The 17,918-nt window shown below is 40.1% G+C and overlaps 1 pseudogene; it reads right to left on the reverse strand.

The window, feature by feature from the left end:
- Positions 1–43: 43 nt before the first annotated feature.
- On the reverse strand, positions 44–5,017 carry LOC124075601 (cullin-4B-like; annotated as a pseudogene).
- Between the last annotated feature and the right edge of the window lie 12,901 nt (positions 5,018–17,918).

Raw genomic sequence — 17,918 nt, forward strand, 5'->3', positions numbered from 1 at the left:
GGCTTCTGCTCGGGCGGCTTCTGCTCGGGCGGCGGCTCCGGCTTCTGCTCCGCCGGCTTCGGCTTCTGCTCCGCCGGCTTCTTCTGCTCCGCCGTCTTCAGTTATCTTCTGCGAAGTGTGGCTGGCAAGAGGGCTTATATAGCCCTTGGGTCACTGTGATTGGCTCAAAGTTATGCTAATTAGGGTTTGAAAAATGTACCAATGCTATTGGTCCAGACTTTGTCCAATCAGGTTTAGTCTTTTGTTAATGAATGTTTCAAAAGCTTCTTTCATCACATTGATAAATTTTTCATTCTTCAGAAAGCAGATGTCAATTATATGTTCAACCTTATCTTTAAATCTAGCAATTCTTGAACCATGGTTTTATCTTTTTTTGGAATTAATAACAACAGTGCTCCCAAATGCCTTGATATATTCAATCCACTATAGCAGGAGCACCTGAACTTCACCTCGAACTCTGCTGAAGAATTGATACAGGAGAGATAAATCTTGAATTTGGGTTTTATCAAGATTATTTAAACCTGTTTGAAGAATTGCTGTTAAGTGTTCACCTAGAAGTTGTTTTTCTACAGTAGCAATTAATGACTTCTGGGTAGTCTGCTCTAAGTAAGTAATAAGTCTGTCTGCTCCTTGTTCTAGATGTTTGTTAACATGATGAAGATAATCAGGAACCTCTCTTTCTTGCATCAATTTTTGGCCTTCAGCTACGTGAGCCAATTAGTTTCTTTCAAGATTCTTGTTCATAGAATGTTGATAAATTTCCAAATCAGAGAACATACTTAAAAGGCTTTGGAGTAAACTTCTTTCAATTGCTTCACCATTTCTTTCTCTCTCCATCAAGAGAAGAATGCCATCAATTTTCTTACTTTGGACTTTCTGATCACTTATAATATGAGCCCTAAATAATTCCAGTCTCATGTCCCAAATAGAGGGTAGAATTAAATTCTGAAGAACATAAGTTCTATCTATCCAGAAACACAAAAAAAATGCTCCTGATAATGATCATTTGCCTACAATGATTCTGCCAGCATCTGTCAATCTTCTTTAGAAAAAGAACACTATCCAATGAATCCTCTCTGAATTGATGAATCTGTGCTTTGATGTGATCTTCACAAATCTGTCACAGCTGTCTGTACAAGTTTTCAGAAATCTTGTAAGAACAGGGATTTTCTATAGCCTGGTAGAGTTCTTCTAAATTTTACTTAATTGAAGTACTATTCTGAATAGCTTCTACTGCTTCTTTCAGCTTCTGCCATGTTTCATCTGTGTAGTTTTCTGGTAATTTAGGTTAATCTTTAAAGTTCTTGATCACTAACTTCTTAGCAGAGCCAGGCTTGCTGTCAGCAAAGCTAGCGACAGTGGTAGAAGATTTGGTTGATGAAAATACAAGACCTAATATAAATCAAATTGTCTCCAACTTGCAATGCTTTGATGTAAGATTCCTTGACTTTACTGTGGTGCCAAAGCCCTAAGCATGCAGTGCAAACTTCATCCTTTAAATTATGAATTAGTTTTTTCCCATGGTAGCCCTATGTGTTTCCTCACAGTCCTGAAATGCTGGGCAGCAGCAGTGATCCAAGCTCCCAGCCAGCACCTGAATCACAAGGGCAAGAGCTTATAGTCTGTACTGTGCTCCTAAGCTATGAGTTGAAAAGCTTTGGTACAGTGAATGCACTTTCCCTTATTACTTTTTCAAGTCTGGTGAGTTTAACAGGAGATAGCCCCGTTAAGGGGTCTTGGAGAATGAGTGATAAAAATCTATGTGCTTTGCATCCAGTTGAGAAGTGGTTAATTCTTGTATAATATGCTTAGAGAAGATGGGTCTTCACCATCATAACCAAGTAGAACATTTTCTTGGACCAGTGGTTTTCTGTGCCTATGAATGTAAAATTTAGTCTTCAGTTTAGGTTAGCCATGCTCCTGGTCACAGCTGATCTGCTCAGCCCTTCTGCCTCCTTACTGCTATGGATACCTACTACTTTTCCCATTCTTTCAAAGATCAATAAAATTAAGGAATCTCTAGCAAGATTTGCCAAGATAAATATAGATAATGCAGAACTGCATTATGAAAAACCAGCATTGGAGCTGGCGATATAGCTAATGGGGTAGAATGCTTGCTTAGCCTCTGTGAAACCTGAGTCACAATCCCCAGCAACACACACACACACACACACACACACACACACAATGTTAACTATACAACAGAATTTCAGATGGGACAAAGATATTACAGAAAATTAACAGTATACTTATGTACATAAATTGAGTGACGATCGTTCTAAAATAATGATAATTAAACAATAGAAAAGTAAGGAACAATATATATTTTGCACATGAAGAGTTTGAAGTGGCAAGACAATGTAGGTATACATGACAGTTGCATAGTAGGAAACATTAAAGAAATTGGAGAGGAGGGGACCTTTTCCAACTCATTTGTCAGGTCAGCATTACCCAAATCAAAACCAAATAATGGTACATATTACAAAGAAGAAGAAAGGAGGAGGAGGAGGAGGAGGAGGAGGAAGAGGAGGAGGAGGAGGAGGAGGAGGAGAAACAGAGTCAATGCAGATGAATACATTGGGTGACACCCAGGAGCTGGAAAAGGACACTTGCGTATGCTCAGTAGAAGGTGAAAGACAAGAAAAAGACAAAGGGGGAAAGCGGGTATCAGAATTAGACTCCCACAGGAATTGACTTTGAAACTTTCACATAGCAATTTAAAAATGATGCCGACAGATACATTAAAGGATGTGAGGACTGAATAGATAGTAGGCAAGATCAGATGGGAAACGTAAGCTGAGGGATGCAACCTCTAAGAAAGAATCCAGAGCAGATGCCAGGAATGAAGTAGATTTGAACATAAATGAAGAATGCCTTCAAAGGAGTCACCAGTGGGCTGCCCACAGACAAGGGAAGAATAAAGGAGCTTGACAATGTCAATAGAAAATTGTCATATTAAAATTTAAAAGGAAATAAAATGGTAAAGCAAAGAGCATATCCAAGTGCTTGGGACAATTAAACAAAATAAATATTTGCAACAGGAAACTTAGAGGAAAAGAGAAAAAGGTCTAAATATATTTCCAGTAATAAGCACTAACAATTATACAACATAGTGATAGGCAACAAACTATAGATCCTGAAATCTCAGAGAATATCAAGCAGGATAAATACTAAAAACAAAATGTACACATAAGTATATTATAATCAAGCTGATGCATACAAGTGAATGGAGAAATTTCTGAAGCCATGGAAAAACACAAGTTTCTAGGGAAAAAATCATATCCAAACCACAGCAAATCATGAACATAAATGCCATTGATAAAGTCAGAAAAATTACACTTCTAACTTTAAGTATTGTCCACTCTTTTTAGGTCTTGTGTTTATACTTCTGTTGCAATAAATATGTTCTAAGCTTTCAGATCAAATGCCAAGTATTTTCCTTTTTATTTTATACGAGATCATTTTACTGTGTAATGGGGTTATAAGGTGATCATTTGGATGCAATCCAATGGATTTTGTGAATTCCTAATTGATGAAGATATGAGACCTAATACAAATACAGATGGTCTCTGTCTTGCAATGTTTTGACATAAGATTCCTTGACTTTACTGTAGTGCCAAAGTCCTAAGCATGCAGTGGAAACTTCATCCTTTGAATGATGAACTGGTCTTTTCTTAGGCTAGTCCCTATGTGGGTCCTCACAGTCCTGCAATTCTGGGCAGCAGCAGTGAGCCAAGCTCCAGGCAGCACCTGAATCACAAGGGCAAGAGCTTGTAGTCTGTGCTGGGCTGTGCTGCTAAGCTGTGATGCTGAAAAGCTTTGGTACAGTGAATGCACTTTCCTCTTACTGTTTTTTTCAAGTCTGGTGGGTTTAGAGCAGGGTCTCTGTTCTAATGCCTAAATCTTTGAGTTTTGTGCAGGATTCGAGACAAGGGTGTAATTTCATTTTGCTGTATATGGATTTCTAGTTTTTTTCCCAGCACCATTTGCTAAAGAAGCTTTCTCCAGTAAATGTCATGTGTATGAAGTAAGATTACTTACTATACACAATCCAGCCAGTGCAAACTTAGGCCAATTTATAGAAAAATTTAAGAAGCATGGAGTTGCCCAAGAGTAAGAGTATGTGAAGCCACTGAGGACACTCCTCTTGTGGAGAAAGAATGCATCCATGCCCCTGATTGGCCATTTGATGATGCTGTGCCACCTTCCAACCAGATCATTTTTGACTGGTTAAGTCTTGGAAAAATTAACTTTCATGAAACACCTGACTGTTTCATTGCTGTCTCTTGCATTTAGGCCTTGGGAGGGCTCCAAGGCTAGTTGTTCTAACATGAATCAAAGGCTTGATGAGGGGCAGGCTAAGGTTATTGATCTTACAGGTTGCATGCTTTGCACAGGTAGTGGCCAGTACCCTCCTGCCTCCACAGGGATGTCTGGATGAGCCTCATTTCATGCGCTTGGTGCTCTCTGGAAGGTCCTCCAGTAGATTTGTGGTGGGGGCCCAGAGGCACTGCGAGCAGGCCTCAGGCTTGGCTGTGCAGGCTGTGTAGCATCAGAGTCACCAAGGGTCCAGCTGGCCAGGCAGATGTCAGTGACGCACCTGTATAGGGCAAGTAAGGAGTTGGGTGGTGGTAGTAATGGTGATGTTGGTATGCCCTGTTCAGTAGCCGCGATGCCCACAGCAAGCTGTACTGGGGCTACTGGCTGCCCACACCCCTGCTGTCTGCCACAATGGAGCCCTCAGATTCCCATGCTGCGCCTTTGGCTGTGGGAGGGCTGGGAAAATAGGGGTAGCACGATCACCAAGGCATGCATAGTGTCAAGCTGGGAAACCAGGGTCTGCAGCCCCACAGCTGGTCCGCTTTTTCTGCTTCTGTATGGGGGTCTGTAGGCTGAGGTCTGGGGCCAGCCAAGGTCCTACCACACACCACCGTGGGGTTGAGGAACTGCCTGCCATCACGGGTGCCATTGCTGTGGCTGCAGAATATACAAAGCAGCCAGGAGGTGGGCACGACATCATGAACTGTGAGTCTATCTGGAGAGGGCAGCTTGGGACTGGTATATCTCCTCTGCTACTCAGATGGAAAGAGGCTCAGCTTGATGCTGCAGCTGGACCACAGCATCTTGCTGGCCATGGCAGCCTGGTCTAAGTGAGTGAAGAGCAATAGGTCCTCCAACTCGACAAGGCATCCCTGGGACAGGGATCCCAGGTGATGAAGGTCCATGCACAGCTGTGAAGGGATGTGTGGCATAGGGGCTGAGCATCAAGGAGCTGGCCTGGGTCCAGCCACCTACTGCATGTAGAGCTGTGGCATCCTGCAGTTGTTGGCACCAGCTGGGTCATGCTCCCAGCCCTGGAAGAAGGAGGACAAGGACAAGGAAGAGATGGGGAAAGGTGCTTGGAGAGCTCCCATGATTGAAAGGCCCCAGAGTTGACAGCATCTACAGCCATGGTCTCAAAATGCTTTGGCACATATCAGCCATATACCACTCAGTCAAGGCCTTCCACGACCTGGTGCAGCTCCAAGCTAACTTCTAGTTCCTTGGCCTAGAGCTGAGCATGGAGAAAAGCCTGGGGTACCCTCTCTTGCCCATATCCTCAATCATTGCTGAAGATGCTCCTGAGAGAGGCCAAGGGCACCTGTGGAAGAGTGCCAGTCCTGAAAAAGTGCTCATCATTTCTACCAATTGACCTTGCATGAAATTATACAATATTTAGTTATGTCTTTAAATCTATTTCCATGCCAAAATCCTATCAATATATAAGAAATTTAGAATGGTTGATTGGGTGCCAAACTAACCATCAGAATACTTGCATTTTTGTGTATGATGCAAATTAAAAGGACAGATACTCAGAATACTCTAGACTTTGTGTGATGTATTCCTCAGTCAGGCCAAACATTGAGCCTGAGTGGTTCTCTGCCTGCTCACTTTCTATTCACATCTTGATATTCATACCAGGATGTCTCAGCTTTGCTCAGCCATTGGTTTTCTAGTTTCATTGAATTTTATTGAATTTTCATCCAGGTCTCATGGGTGGTTACTTTATGTCTTTCTATTCATATTATTCTGTGTTATAGTGGGGAAATTTTATTTGGAGAATATAAATTATTTTACAAGTGTATGTCTTTAATGTCTAAAGAAGAAAATACCAGAGGGGCCTGGCAATGCACTATGACAGGCAGGGTGTGTGATACACATCAGGAACAAGGGCCTGAAACTTTGCAGCAATGAAGGGGTAGATCTGGCAGCACTCGGGGCCTGCCTGGAATCCACCAGATGCAGGTGATGCTAGGAGAGGATCTGGTCAGGAAGTAGCTTGGCCTTGGGAGAAAAAATCTGCAATCACGGCAGGGGAGGCAGAGACTTCATAGAATTGGGTCAGAATATGCAGGATTATGGCTGAATATCCATGATTCTGCAGCAACACTGCTAGTTGATAGAGTCCAGTGTTGGGAATGAAGGTCTTTCAGGTCTCCCCTGTGGAGGCCCAGAGGGGCTTGGCTGTGAAAATGGCATTGGGGATCAGAGGATGGTGGAATACCTGTATTCCGCTTTCCGAATTCCTTAGCAATTTACTAAGAAATTTGTGAGCTTTCGAATACTGATGGCTCCTGCACTGAACATTCACATTGGACAATATTGGCTTTTAACCATAGTCCAAACTTGATTTTCTCCATTTATTATTTTTATTAATTTTTATTAATATTTATAATTATTGATATTGTCAAGCTCCTTAATTCTCCTCTTGTCTGTCTGTGGCAGCCCACTGGTGACTCCTTTGAAGGCATTCTTCATTTATGTCCCAGTCTATTTCATTTATGCTCTGGATTCTTTCTCAGAGGTTGCATTCCTCACCTTACATTGCCCACCTGATCTTGCCTGCTATCTACTCAGTCTTACAGCCATTAATGTGTTCATCAGCATCATTTTTAAATTGCTATGTTGCTACCATCCCCAGCTCAATCCCTTGCCCATCAGCCATCTTCTGGTCATTAGGATTCAGTTCTCCTGCATTGTCCAAATCAATTTCCTGTGGGAGTCTGGTTCTGATACCTGTTTTCCTTTAAATATTAAAAATTATAATCTATTTCCATCTTTTAAGACATACAGACTTGGGATGTAGATGAACTGACCAGAGTGGGCACTGCTCAAACAGCCCTCCACTCAGATGTGGGTTAGGCACAGAACCACTCACTGAGTAGGTCCCTAGTTTTCTATGGAGACCTTCTTGAGTGCCGCAGTCTGGCTGGGCACAATCAGGAGCCACTTTAGTTAATCTTTCTGGAATCCAAATCGGCTGCTGTTCTCCCTGTGGAAACATAAACAGACCCCCGACTCCAGACAATTACTGGGTCAGGACCTTGGTTAATCTCTCTGGAATCCAAATCGGCTGCTGTTCTCCCTGTGGAAACACACAAACAGACCTTCGACTCCAGACAATTACTGGGTCAGGACCTTTCCATTGTCCTGTTAGAATATCCTTCCAAAGTACCTTGGGCTTATGTACATTTTTTGGACACATATGCCTTTCCGCAGCACTAAGTCCTGATGAATCCAAATTTAAAAAGTTTAGAGTAAAAAGGGTTATTTTAAGTTTATCTTTGGGGAATATATACCCCTTCCCAATTCCTTCTTTTTGCTTTAATAAGTACATTTTAATAGTTTGATGAGCTCTTTCAACTATGCCTTGTCCCTGTGGATTGTATGGGATTCCTGTTATATGAGTAATGCCAAATGTTGAGCAAAATTGTTTAAAAGAGGTAGAAGTATAACCAGGGGCATTATCTGTTTTTAACTGTTTTGGAACACCCACAGTGGCAAAATTTTGTAAGCAATGAGCTATAACATCTTTAGTTTTTTCTCCGGCATGAAGGGAGCCCATCAAAAATCCAGAAGAAGTATCAACTGTAACATGCAAATATTTTAATTTTCCAAATTCTGGCAAGTGTGTGACGTCCATCTGCCAAATATGGTTAGGTATCAATCCTCTAGGATTGACTCCAAGATTAACTTGTGGTAAAAAGGTCACACAATTTTGACATTGTTTTATTATTTGTCTAGCTTGTTCCTTAGTTATTTTAAAACGCTTTTGTAAAGTATTAGCATTGACATGGAACTTTTTATGAAAATTTATAGCTTCTTCTAGTGTAGAGAAAATATGTATGTCATGTGTAGTTTTATCTGCTAAATCATTGCCCAAACTAAGGGCTCCAGGCAATCCTGTATGTGCCCTGATATGTCCTATAAAGAATGGATCTTTTCTGTCCCAGATTAGACTTTGTATAGTGGAAAGCAAAGAGAAAACAGTAGAAGAAGGGGAAATCCTACCAGCATCTTCAAGAGATACTATAGCATTAACTACATACTGACTATCAGAAAATAAATTAAATACAGAATCTTTAAACATCACAAAAGCTTGTAAAACTGCATTAAGCTCTACCTTTTGAGCTGATTGTTTGGGTACTAAAAATGTAAAAGTTTGATCAGGGGTAACTACTGCTGCTGTACCATTATTTGACCCATCAGTGAATATATTTGGAGCATTCATGATAGGTGTTTTTCTTGTCATTTTTGGAAAAATTACAGGATGCAATGACCAAAAAGACAATAAAGGATTAGATGGTAAGTGGTTATCAAATGAAACATTAGATTTGCACATGATTATTGCCCAAGTATTTAACTCATTAGCTAACTCATCAATTTGATTCATAGTATATGGAGTAATAATTTTATTGGGAGAAATTCCAAACACTCCCTTTGCTGCTTTTATTCCTTTGAGTATTAACTGTCCTACAGCCTCAGGATACCTAGTAAGAATAGTGTTAGGAGAATAAGATAAATGTATCCATAATAATGGACCTTCTTGCCAAAATACTCCTATAGGAATATTTTTTGTTGGTAGTACAATAAATAATAAAGGCAAACTTATATCAATTCTATCCAAATGCATATTTTCCATATATGTTTCAATGATTTTTAATGCCTTTCTTGCTTCAGGCGTTAACATTCGGGGTGAATTTGGATCTGATGGACCTTTTAGGATATCAAATAAAGGTCCCAACTCTCCTGTTGGTATACCTAAATAAGGCCTTATCCAATTTATGTCTCCTAATAACTTTTGAAAGTCATTAAGTGATTTGAGTTGATCTACTCGTATTTGAATTTTTGGTGGACGGACCATGGTTGAGGATAATAGAACTCCTAAATAATTAATTGGAAAATTTAATTGTACTTTATCTATTGCTATCTCTAGATTATAATTTTTTAATAAGTTTGTAAGTGTGGCATAACATTCTAGCAATGTGTTTTTATCTTTGTGTGCTAATAATACATCATCCATATAGTGAAATATTTGTAGTTCAGGATTTTGATTTCTAAGTGGCTGGATTACTTTGTTAACATAAATTTGACACATAGTTGGGCTGTTAGCCATCCCTTGAGGGAGTACTTTCCATTCATATCTCTGATCAGGACTTTCATGATTCAGTGCAGGGATAGTAAATGCAAAACGTGGACTATCCTCAGGATGAATTGGAATTGAAAAAAAACAATCTTTAATATCTATAACTAAAACATACCAGGTTTTTGGCAAAGCAGACAACTGAGGAATCCCTGATTGAGCAGGTCCCATAATAACCATCTCATTATTAATGGCTCTTAAATCTTGCAATAATCTCCATTTACCAGATTTCTTTTTGATGACAAAAATGGGAGTATTATGGGGAGATACAGAAGGTTGTATATGTCCTTCTGCTAATTGTTGTTTGACCAGGTCATGGGCTGCTTGTATCTTTTCTTTAGTCAGGGGCCACTGAGGAACCCATACTGGTCTTTCTGATTTCCAAGTAATTTTTATTGTCTCAGTGGCCCTTTCTGAAAATCCAACCCATGTCTGTCTGTTCCTTGATCTATTTGTATTGGTGCTGCTATACCTTGTTCTTGTTTTTCTAATCTTTTTCCTTTCCTAAAACCTTGTCTAGTCATAATAGTGGGTGCATTTTGGTTGATGTTATTTGTTAATGTCAAACCTAATTGATCTAGGACATCTCGTCCCCATAAATTTACGGGAAGATGATCCAATACATATGGCTGTATAGTTCCTTCACATCCTTCAGGATCCTTCCAATCTAATACCATTGCACTTCTATGGGGATTAGTTGCCACTCCTAGGCCTCGAAGCGTTTGAGTGGCTTGTTGTAATGGCCAATGTTTTGGCCATTCTTGACGAGAGATGATGCTAAGGTCTGCACCTGTATCCAGTAGCCCATTAAATTCATGTCCTTGAATATTTAGTTTTAGCATGGGGCGAGAATCTAAATTTAAAGAAAGCATAGCCCAATCTACACCTGTGGAGCCTAATCCCTTGGAACCTCTTTCTACAGTACGACTGGAAAATTTATCATGTAGGCTGGGTATTATTAGTAACTGTGCTATTCTATCTCCTGGTGAAATTACTGATATACCCTTTGGAGAACTGGCTATAATTTTTATTTCACCTTCATAATCGGGATCAATTACCCCAGGACTTATCATAAGTCCTTTTAGAGTAGAAGAGCTGCGTCCCAATAATAAGCCTACTGTTCCTTTGGGAAGAGGTCCTTTCACCCCTGTGGGAATGATTTGAACTCCCATCTCTGGAGTTAGTACTGCTCTGGCGGAGGCGCAGATGTCCAACCCTGCGCTCCCTCTGGTTTGTCTGATGAGGGATCTGATGGACAATGTGTCCTGGGCACTACCCTGATGGGGTTGCTGGGTTCCTCCAGTGCTCCGTATATTTGTGGTTTTGGGCCCCGGAGCATTGGGCCCCCCTGTCCGTTTTTTGGCAATGGAGCCCGATGCCTTTCTCCACGATATCGTGGATAAACACCTGGTCCTTGTTCGTTTTTTGATAATGGAGTACCCTCTATGGTGGTTTGAGAACGGCATTCATTAGCCCAATGTCTCCCTCTTCGGCATCGTGGGCAAATACCTGGTATTCTACTCCTTTGATACCTAGTTTTGTTAAACCCTCCTCCAATGGGGCAATTCCTTTTAAAATGTCCTGTTTGTTCACAATTGTAGCATGTTCTTGGCCTGGCATCTAAAGCCTGTTTTACTGCAGCTGCCACAATTTGCCCTTGTTCATTAATGTCTCTGGCTTCTAAAGCCTGTTTTACTGCAGCTGCCACGACTTGCTCTTGTTCATTAATGTCTCTACATAATTTAATATATGTGTTTAAATCTTCATGTTTCCATGGTCTAATGATATCTCTGCACCAACGATTCGCTTGCTCATAAGCCAGGTGTTTTAGTAATGGCATTGCTTGTTCTGTATTCCCAAAAACTCTGGTAGCTGTTTGAATAAGCCTATCTACAAATTCAGCATAAGGTTCATTAGCTCCTTGTATTACCTTAGATAATTGACCTTGTAAACCTCCATGTCCTTGTAAAGTCTTCCATGCCTTAATTGCATCTGCAGCAATTTGTGCGTATACGCCAGGATCATATGCAATTTGTTGCTGCTGATCCTCATAAGGTCCCTTTCCTAACAACATATCTAGATTTCTCTGAGGATAACCAGCTGCTGCATTTCGCCTAGCCGTCTCCTTGCAAAATTCCTCATTGGCAACCTTCCATAACAGGTATTGTCCTCCATTTAGCACAGCTTTACACATATTAGCCCAATCTGCTGGCGTCATGTTCAAGTTGTTAATGGATTCGACCAAGCTTACAGTGAAGGGTGCTTGAGGACCATAGGTTGTTACAGCCTCTTTTAGCTGCTTCACTGTTTTGAAATTTAAAACTTGGTAAAATCGCTGCCCTCCTGCCTCAAATACAGGGCATGTTAATATTTGAGACCTTGTCTCAGGATCCCAACTATCAACTGCGGGGGTTGGGGGCCTCCCAGCATATGGAGGTGGCGCTGTTGGTTGGACACTTACGCCCTCTGGTGATAGAAAGGTGTTAGTAGCAGTCTCCTGTAGAGGTGGTGCTGTTGGTTGGACACTTACACCCTCTGGTGATAGAAAGGTGTTAGTAGCAGTCTCCTGTTGTAACTTTCCCCCTGATGGCTTTTTCTGTTTTACACTTTCTTTCTCTGTCTGACTAGCTTGAGAGGCCTTCTCTTTTACTTGAATCTTTTCCTCTGTCTGACTAACTTGAGAGACCTTCTCTTTTACTTGAATCATTATGTCTTCTCCTTCCTCTACCATTGTCTGAACTGAAGGCTTTGGACTAAGCAAACAAGATACGAATGTCCACAATGGCAATGTGCCAAATGGCAGAGTCCCTGGGCTTTTCTTTTCTACTCTTTTTAAATCTTCACCATGATGGTTCCATTGTGATATATTTAACAACTCCTCCTTAAAAAGCCATGGGCTACATTTTTGTATTGTATCAACGTATGCCCTGATTGTTCTTGATTTTACTGAGATGCCTCCTTCCTCTAACAATTTACTTAACACTCTTTCAGTTTGTTTTTTACTAATTTCTGATCCCGTATTTCTACTATAATACAACCCAACAAGATAACGCCAAACAAAACCGAGACAGAATGAAATAAAAAGGGAACAACAAAAAGTCATTATAGCCTTTCTATCCTCCTGACATGGGCATCCGTCCTTTCTCCCTATCTGTTCCTCAGATGTAAATAGTTTTTCCTCAGATGTGAGCGGTTTTTCTTCCGTCTCACTCATCTCCAGGGACAGGCAACTTAAAACAAAAGTGAAGCAAAATAAAAGAGGAATCTTAAAATGGCTACCCATCCTCTCGCCCTGCCCTCAGGGGCGAGCAGTTTCACTTACCCTCAGTCGCTCCCCGTGCGAGCCACCAAATGCCGCAGTCTGGCTGGGCACAATCAGGAGCCACTTGTCAAAAGAAACTAACTTTATTTTTAGAACCACACACGACAAACAAAATAGTCTCTCAGGAAAAACCCTCAGAGCCTCAACTGCCACCACCGGCTTTCCCCAAGCCTCTCTCTCCCACACCAGCTTCTCTCCACCTCCCACAATCCTCCTGCTCTTGAGGCCGGTTGGCTGGGTCACGTGGGCGGAGCCAAAAAAGTCCCCCAATGAGCAGCTCCGTGGTCTGAAAGGGCAGGGAAACAGCCCAATGAGCATCACCGCAGAGGAGCCAATCAGCTAGATGTTGCTGGGGCCGAGGAGCCAATCAGCTAGATGTTGCTGGGGCTGCTGTGAGCCAATCATCAGCCAGCAGCTGGAAGTTTGCTGGCAGCTGGAAGTTTGCTGGGGCCCCTTTGGCTGTGGCTCTCAACACTTGAGCTCAATTTCTTGCCCATTGGCCACCTTCTGGTGGCCACACCTCTCTAGTAGTTAAGATTCAGTTCTCCTACTCTCCTAGGATTCAGTTCTCCTAGTGTCCCAGCTCAACACTGAAGCAGGGCAGGACCTACAGGCTTCCAAGGAAGAGTGTAGACTTTGCACTCTCCTGGAGGGTTGGTCAGCTGTGGTGGCAGCTCTCCAGGGATGCATAGGGAATAAGAGACCCACCTGAGGCCCAGCCCTAGCCCTCGGCCCACTGCTGGGGAAAATCTCCTACCTGGGGTAACCTCTCTTGCCCATGCTCTCAGTTTAGAACAAATTCATATGTCTTTTCCAAAATAAAGCCTAGGCTGGTCAAATCTGTAAAATGAGTGTGGTATGGTTGGAGAGGAAAGAAATGATAAGACATGCAAAAAGGGATTTCATAATGATAAATAGTTTTGGATTTCTATTTCAGGTAGCCCTACATTATAAAGAATGAAGCATACAAAAGACAACTGTAGTATATTTGGAACTCAATATCTATTAGAAATACAAGGTATTTGAGGGCAATTTGATCACAGAAGACACTTATTTTGTATAGCAAAGTACTGAATATCATATGCTACTAGTATAACTAAATGTTTAATTGTAGCTGTCTCACATTCATGACCAACAGATATGCCTTATGAAAGATGCTTAAGGAGGTCTTTCATCAATAACCGAAAGATAGTTCTTATCATGAAAGAATGAATCCCAATACAAGAGCATATACACAAAAATCAAACCTTATCAATAGAGTAAGTCTTATCTGTTGTTAGTATATGGTCATGTGGCTCCATCTCTATGGCCTGTAGCTGGTGGGGACAACAAGTGAGAGCAAAATGGCTCACATAGTGGTGGCTGGAAGGAAATAAAAAGAAAGACGAAGGGAATGGGGCTGGGGTCCTAATATACCCTTCAAGGTTATTTGTTTTCTTATTGTTTAATTTTTTGAGTTCTTTGTATACTCTGGATATTAGGGCTCTATCTGAAGTGTGAGGACTAAAAATTTGTTCCCATGATGTAGGCTCCCTATTTACCTCTTTTATTGTTTCTCTTGCTGAGAGAAAACTTTTCATTTTAAGTAAGTCCCATTTGTTGATTTTTGTTATCAACTTTTGTGCTATGGGTGTCCTATTAAGGAATTTGGAGCCCGACCCTACAATATGTAGATCGGAGCCAACTTTTTCTTCTATCAGACGCAGAGTCTCTGATTTGATATCTAGCTCCTTGATCCACTTTGAGTTAACTTTTGTGCATGGCGAGAGGAGGGGATTCAGTTTCATTTTGTTGCATATGGATTTCCAGTTTTCCCAGCACCATTTGTTGAAGATGCTATCCTCCCTCCATTGCATGCTTTTAGCTCCTTTATCAAATATAAGATAGTTGTAGCTTTGTGGATTAGTCTCTGTGTCCTCTATTCTGTACCATTGGTCCACCCGCCTGTTTTGGTACCAGTATCATGCTGTTTTTGTTACTATTGCTCTGTAATATAGTTTTAAGTCTGGTATCGCTATACTGCCTGATTCGCACTTCCTGCTTAGAATTGCTTTTGCTATTCTGGGTCTTTTATTTTTCCATATGAATTTCATGATTGCTTTATCCATTTCTACAAGAAATGCCGTTGGGATTTTGATTGGCATTGCATTAAACCTATAGAGAACTTTTGGTAATATCGCCATTTTGATGATGTTAGTTCTGCCTATCCATGAACCGGGTATATTTTTCCATCTTCTAAGATCTTCTTCTACTTCTCTTTTTAGGGTTTTGTAGTTTTCATTATATAAATCTTTCACCTCTTTTGTTAGGTTGATTCCCAAGTATTTTATTTTTTTTTTTTTGAGGATATTGTGAATGGAGTGTTTTTCCTCATTTCCGTTTCAGAAGTTTTGTCGCTGATATACAGAAATGCCTTTGATTTATGCGTGTTGATTTTATATCCTGCCACTTTGCTGAATTCATTTATTAGTTCTAGTAGTTTTTTTGTAGACCCTTTTGGGTCTTCTAGGTATAGAATCATGTCATCTGCAAATAGTGATAATTTAAGTTCTTCCTTTCCTATTTTTATGCCTTTAATTTCTTTTGTCTAATTGCTCTGGCCAGTGTTTCGAGAACTATATTGAATAGAAGTGGTGATAGAGGGCATCCCTGTCAAGACCTGAACAGACACTTCTCAGAGGAGGACATACAATCAATCAACAAGTACATGAAAAAATGCTCACCATCTCTAGCAGTCAGAGAAATGCAAATCAAAACCACCCTAAGATACCATCTCACTCCAGTAAGATTGGCAGCCATTATGAAGTCAAACAACAACAAGTGCTGGAGAGGATGTGGGGAAAAGGGTACTCTTGTACATTGCTGGTGGGACTGCAAACTGGTGCGGCCAATCTGGAAAGCAGTATGGAGATTCCTGGGAAAGCTGGGAATGGAACCACCATTTGACCCAGCTATTGCCCTTCTTGGACTTTTCTCTGAAGACCTTAAAAGAGCGTACTACAGGGATACTGCTACATCGATGTTCATAGCAGCACAATTCACAATTGCTAGACTGTGGAACCAACCCAGATGCCCTTCAATAGATGAATGGATAAAAAAATGTGGCATTTATACACCATGGAGTATTACGCAGCACTAAAAAATGACAAAATCATAGAATTTGCAGGGAAATGGATGGCACTAGAGCAGATTATGCTTAGTGAAGCTAGCCAATCCCTAAAAAACAAATACCAAATGTCTTCTTTGATATAATGAGAGCAACTAAGAACAGAGCAGGGAGGAAGAGCAGGAAGAAAAGATTAACATTAAACAGATACATGAGGTGGGATGGAAAGGGAGAGAAAAGGGAAATTGCATGGTAATGGAGGGAGACCCTCATTGTTATACAAAATTACATATAAGAGGTTGTGAGGGGAATGGGAAAATAAGCAAGGAGAGATATGAATTACAGTGGATGGGGTAGAGAGAGAAGATGGGAGGGGAGGGAGGGGGGATGGTAGAGGATAGGAAAGGTAGCAGAATACAACAGTTACTAATAGGGCATTATGTAAAAATGTGGATGTGTAACCGATGTGATTCTGCAATTTGTATTTGGGGTAAAATTGGGAGTTCATAACCAACTTGAACCTAATGTATGAAATATGATATGTCAAGAGCTTTATAATGTTTTGAACAACCAATAAAAAAATTTAAAAAAAATATATACCCTTCAAGGGCATACCTCCAATAACCTCATATCCTCAATTTAGGAAGCCCCACTTCCCAATGACAACATCAGCTAGGGACCAAGCCTTCAACACATATGTTTCAAGATTCAATTGATAATATACATCCCCAATAGAACAGTTTATATTTCCAGTATGAATACTTCAAGCATTTTCAAATGAAATGGCTGATTCTCAAAACTTTGTGCCTAAACTCTAAGCAGCTAAATACTGTTTCCAAGTTGAAAGAAAGAGTGAAGAGATTTTTTTTAAGTTCAAATTGATATTACTTTATATTTAAAATGAAAATCTATATTGTTACTACTTTCCTAGTAACTTTATTGTGAATGTGAATAATACTTAATTCCCCAATCTTAGTATAGTGAAAAATCTGGCCTTTTCATGACTTTTTGTAATATTGATCATTATTTTTCTATGATGCTAACATCAAATCTAGAACATTTTCTTTCCACTTAGACAATCAAAATAATCACTTCTCAGTATTAACTCCTAAACTATTGCCCACAGCAATGTCCTGCGAGTGAGATGGGCAAATGGTCATGTTCAATTCATCTCTTATCATCAGTATGACAAAAATCAGTTTTTAAGATCAACAGGTACAACAATATCAAAGAGGTTCATGGCTGGAGAATTTTTTTAAGGATGCTCATAATATCTTTTTTGTGTCTTAAACATTTAGTTATATTAGGAGCATAAGATATTCTGTGTTTGCTATGCAAAATAAGTGTCTTTTATGATAAGGTTGCACTAAAAATACCTTGTAATTCTAAGTATGTTCATATAGATATTGACTTTCAAATATACTACACTTCCATTTTGTGTGTACATCTTTTGATGTAGGGTGTGCTAAAACAGAGATCCAAGAACTATTTATCATAGTGAAATTCCCTTTTCACATTTCTCAAAAGACGTTTACATGTAAATTTGTTATTTGCTTCTTATATTCAAAGCAGAGTTGATAATATTTTAGTTATTGTCAACTTCATTTTACTTTGATTCTAGATATTTTTAAATCTTATATAGTACTAACAATCTATGATTAACAAACTAGTATTAACAAACTATGATAACTTCTAAATTAATTTGTAAAAATCAGATGTGCTACTTATTCATTTCTTGCAAATTGTACTAACAACATTACATTAGATTTTTCATGAAGATGCCTTCACATTTGAATCCTTGATGACAAATTACAATATAATTTAGTAGTTTTACTCACTGACCACCTAGTTTCTGGGAAGGAATTGCTAAGACTCAGGCAACTACAGCAGCTGAGTTTGTCCATTGCAAAGTTGTAATGCACTAATTTGTCTTTATAATCAATGATGTGTTTTTGTGTTTCACTTCAGTTCATAAATACTGCCTGATGGCCCTGCACACACTAGTTCCTTGGACATGTTTTTGATTG

This window comes from Marmota monax, unplaced genomic scaffold (assembly GCF_021218885.2).
Source record: "Marmota monax isolate L192 unplaced genomic scaffold, Marmota_monax_Labrador192_F-V1.1 WCK01_AAM20220418_F8-fsc00609, whole genome shotgun sequence".
Lineage (NCBI taxonomy): Eukaryota > Metazoa > Chordata > Mammalia > Rodentia > Sciuridae > Marmota > Marmota monax.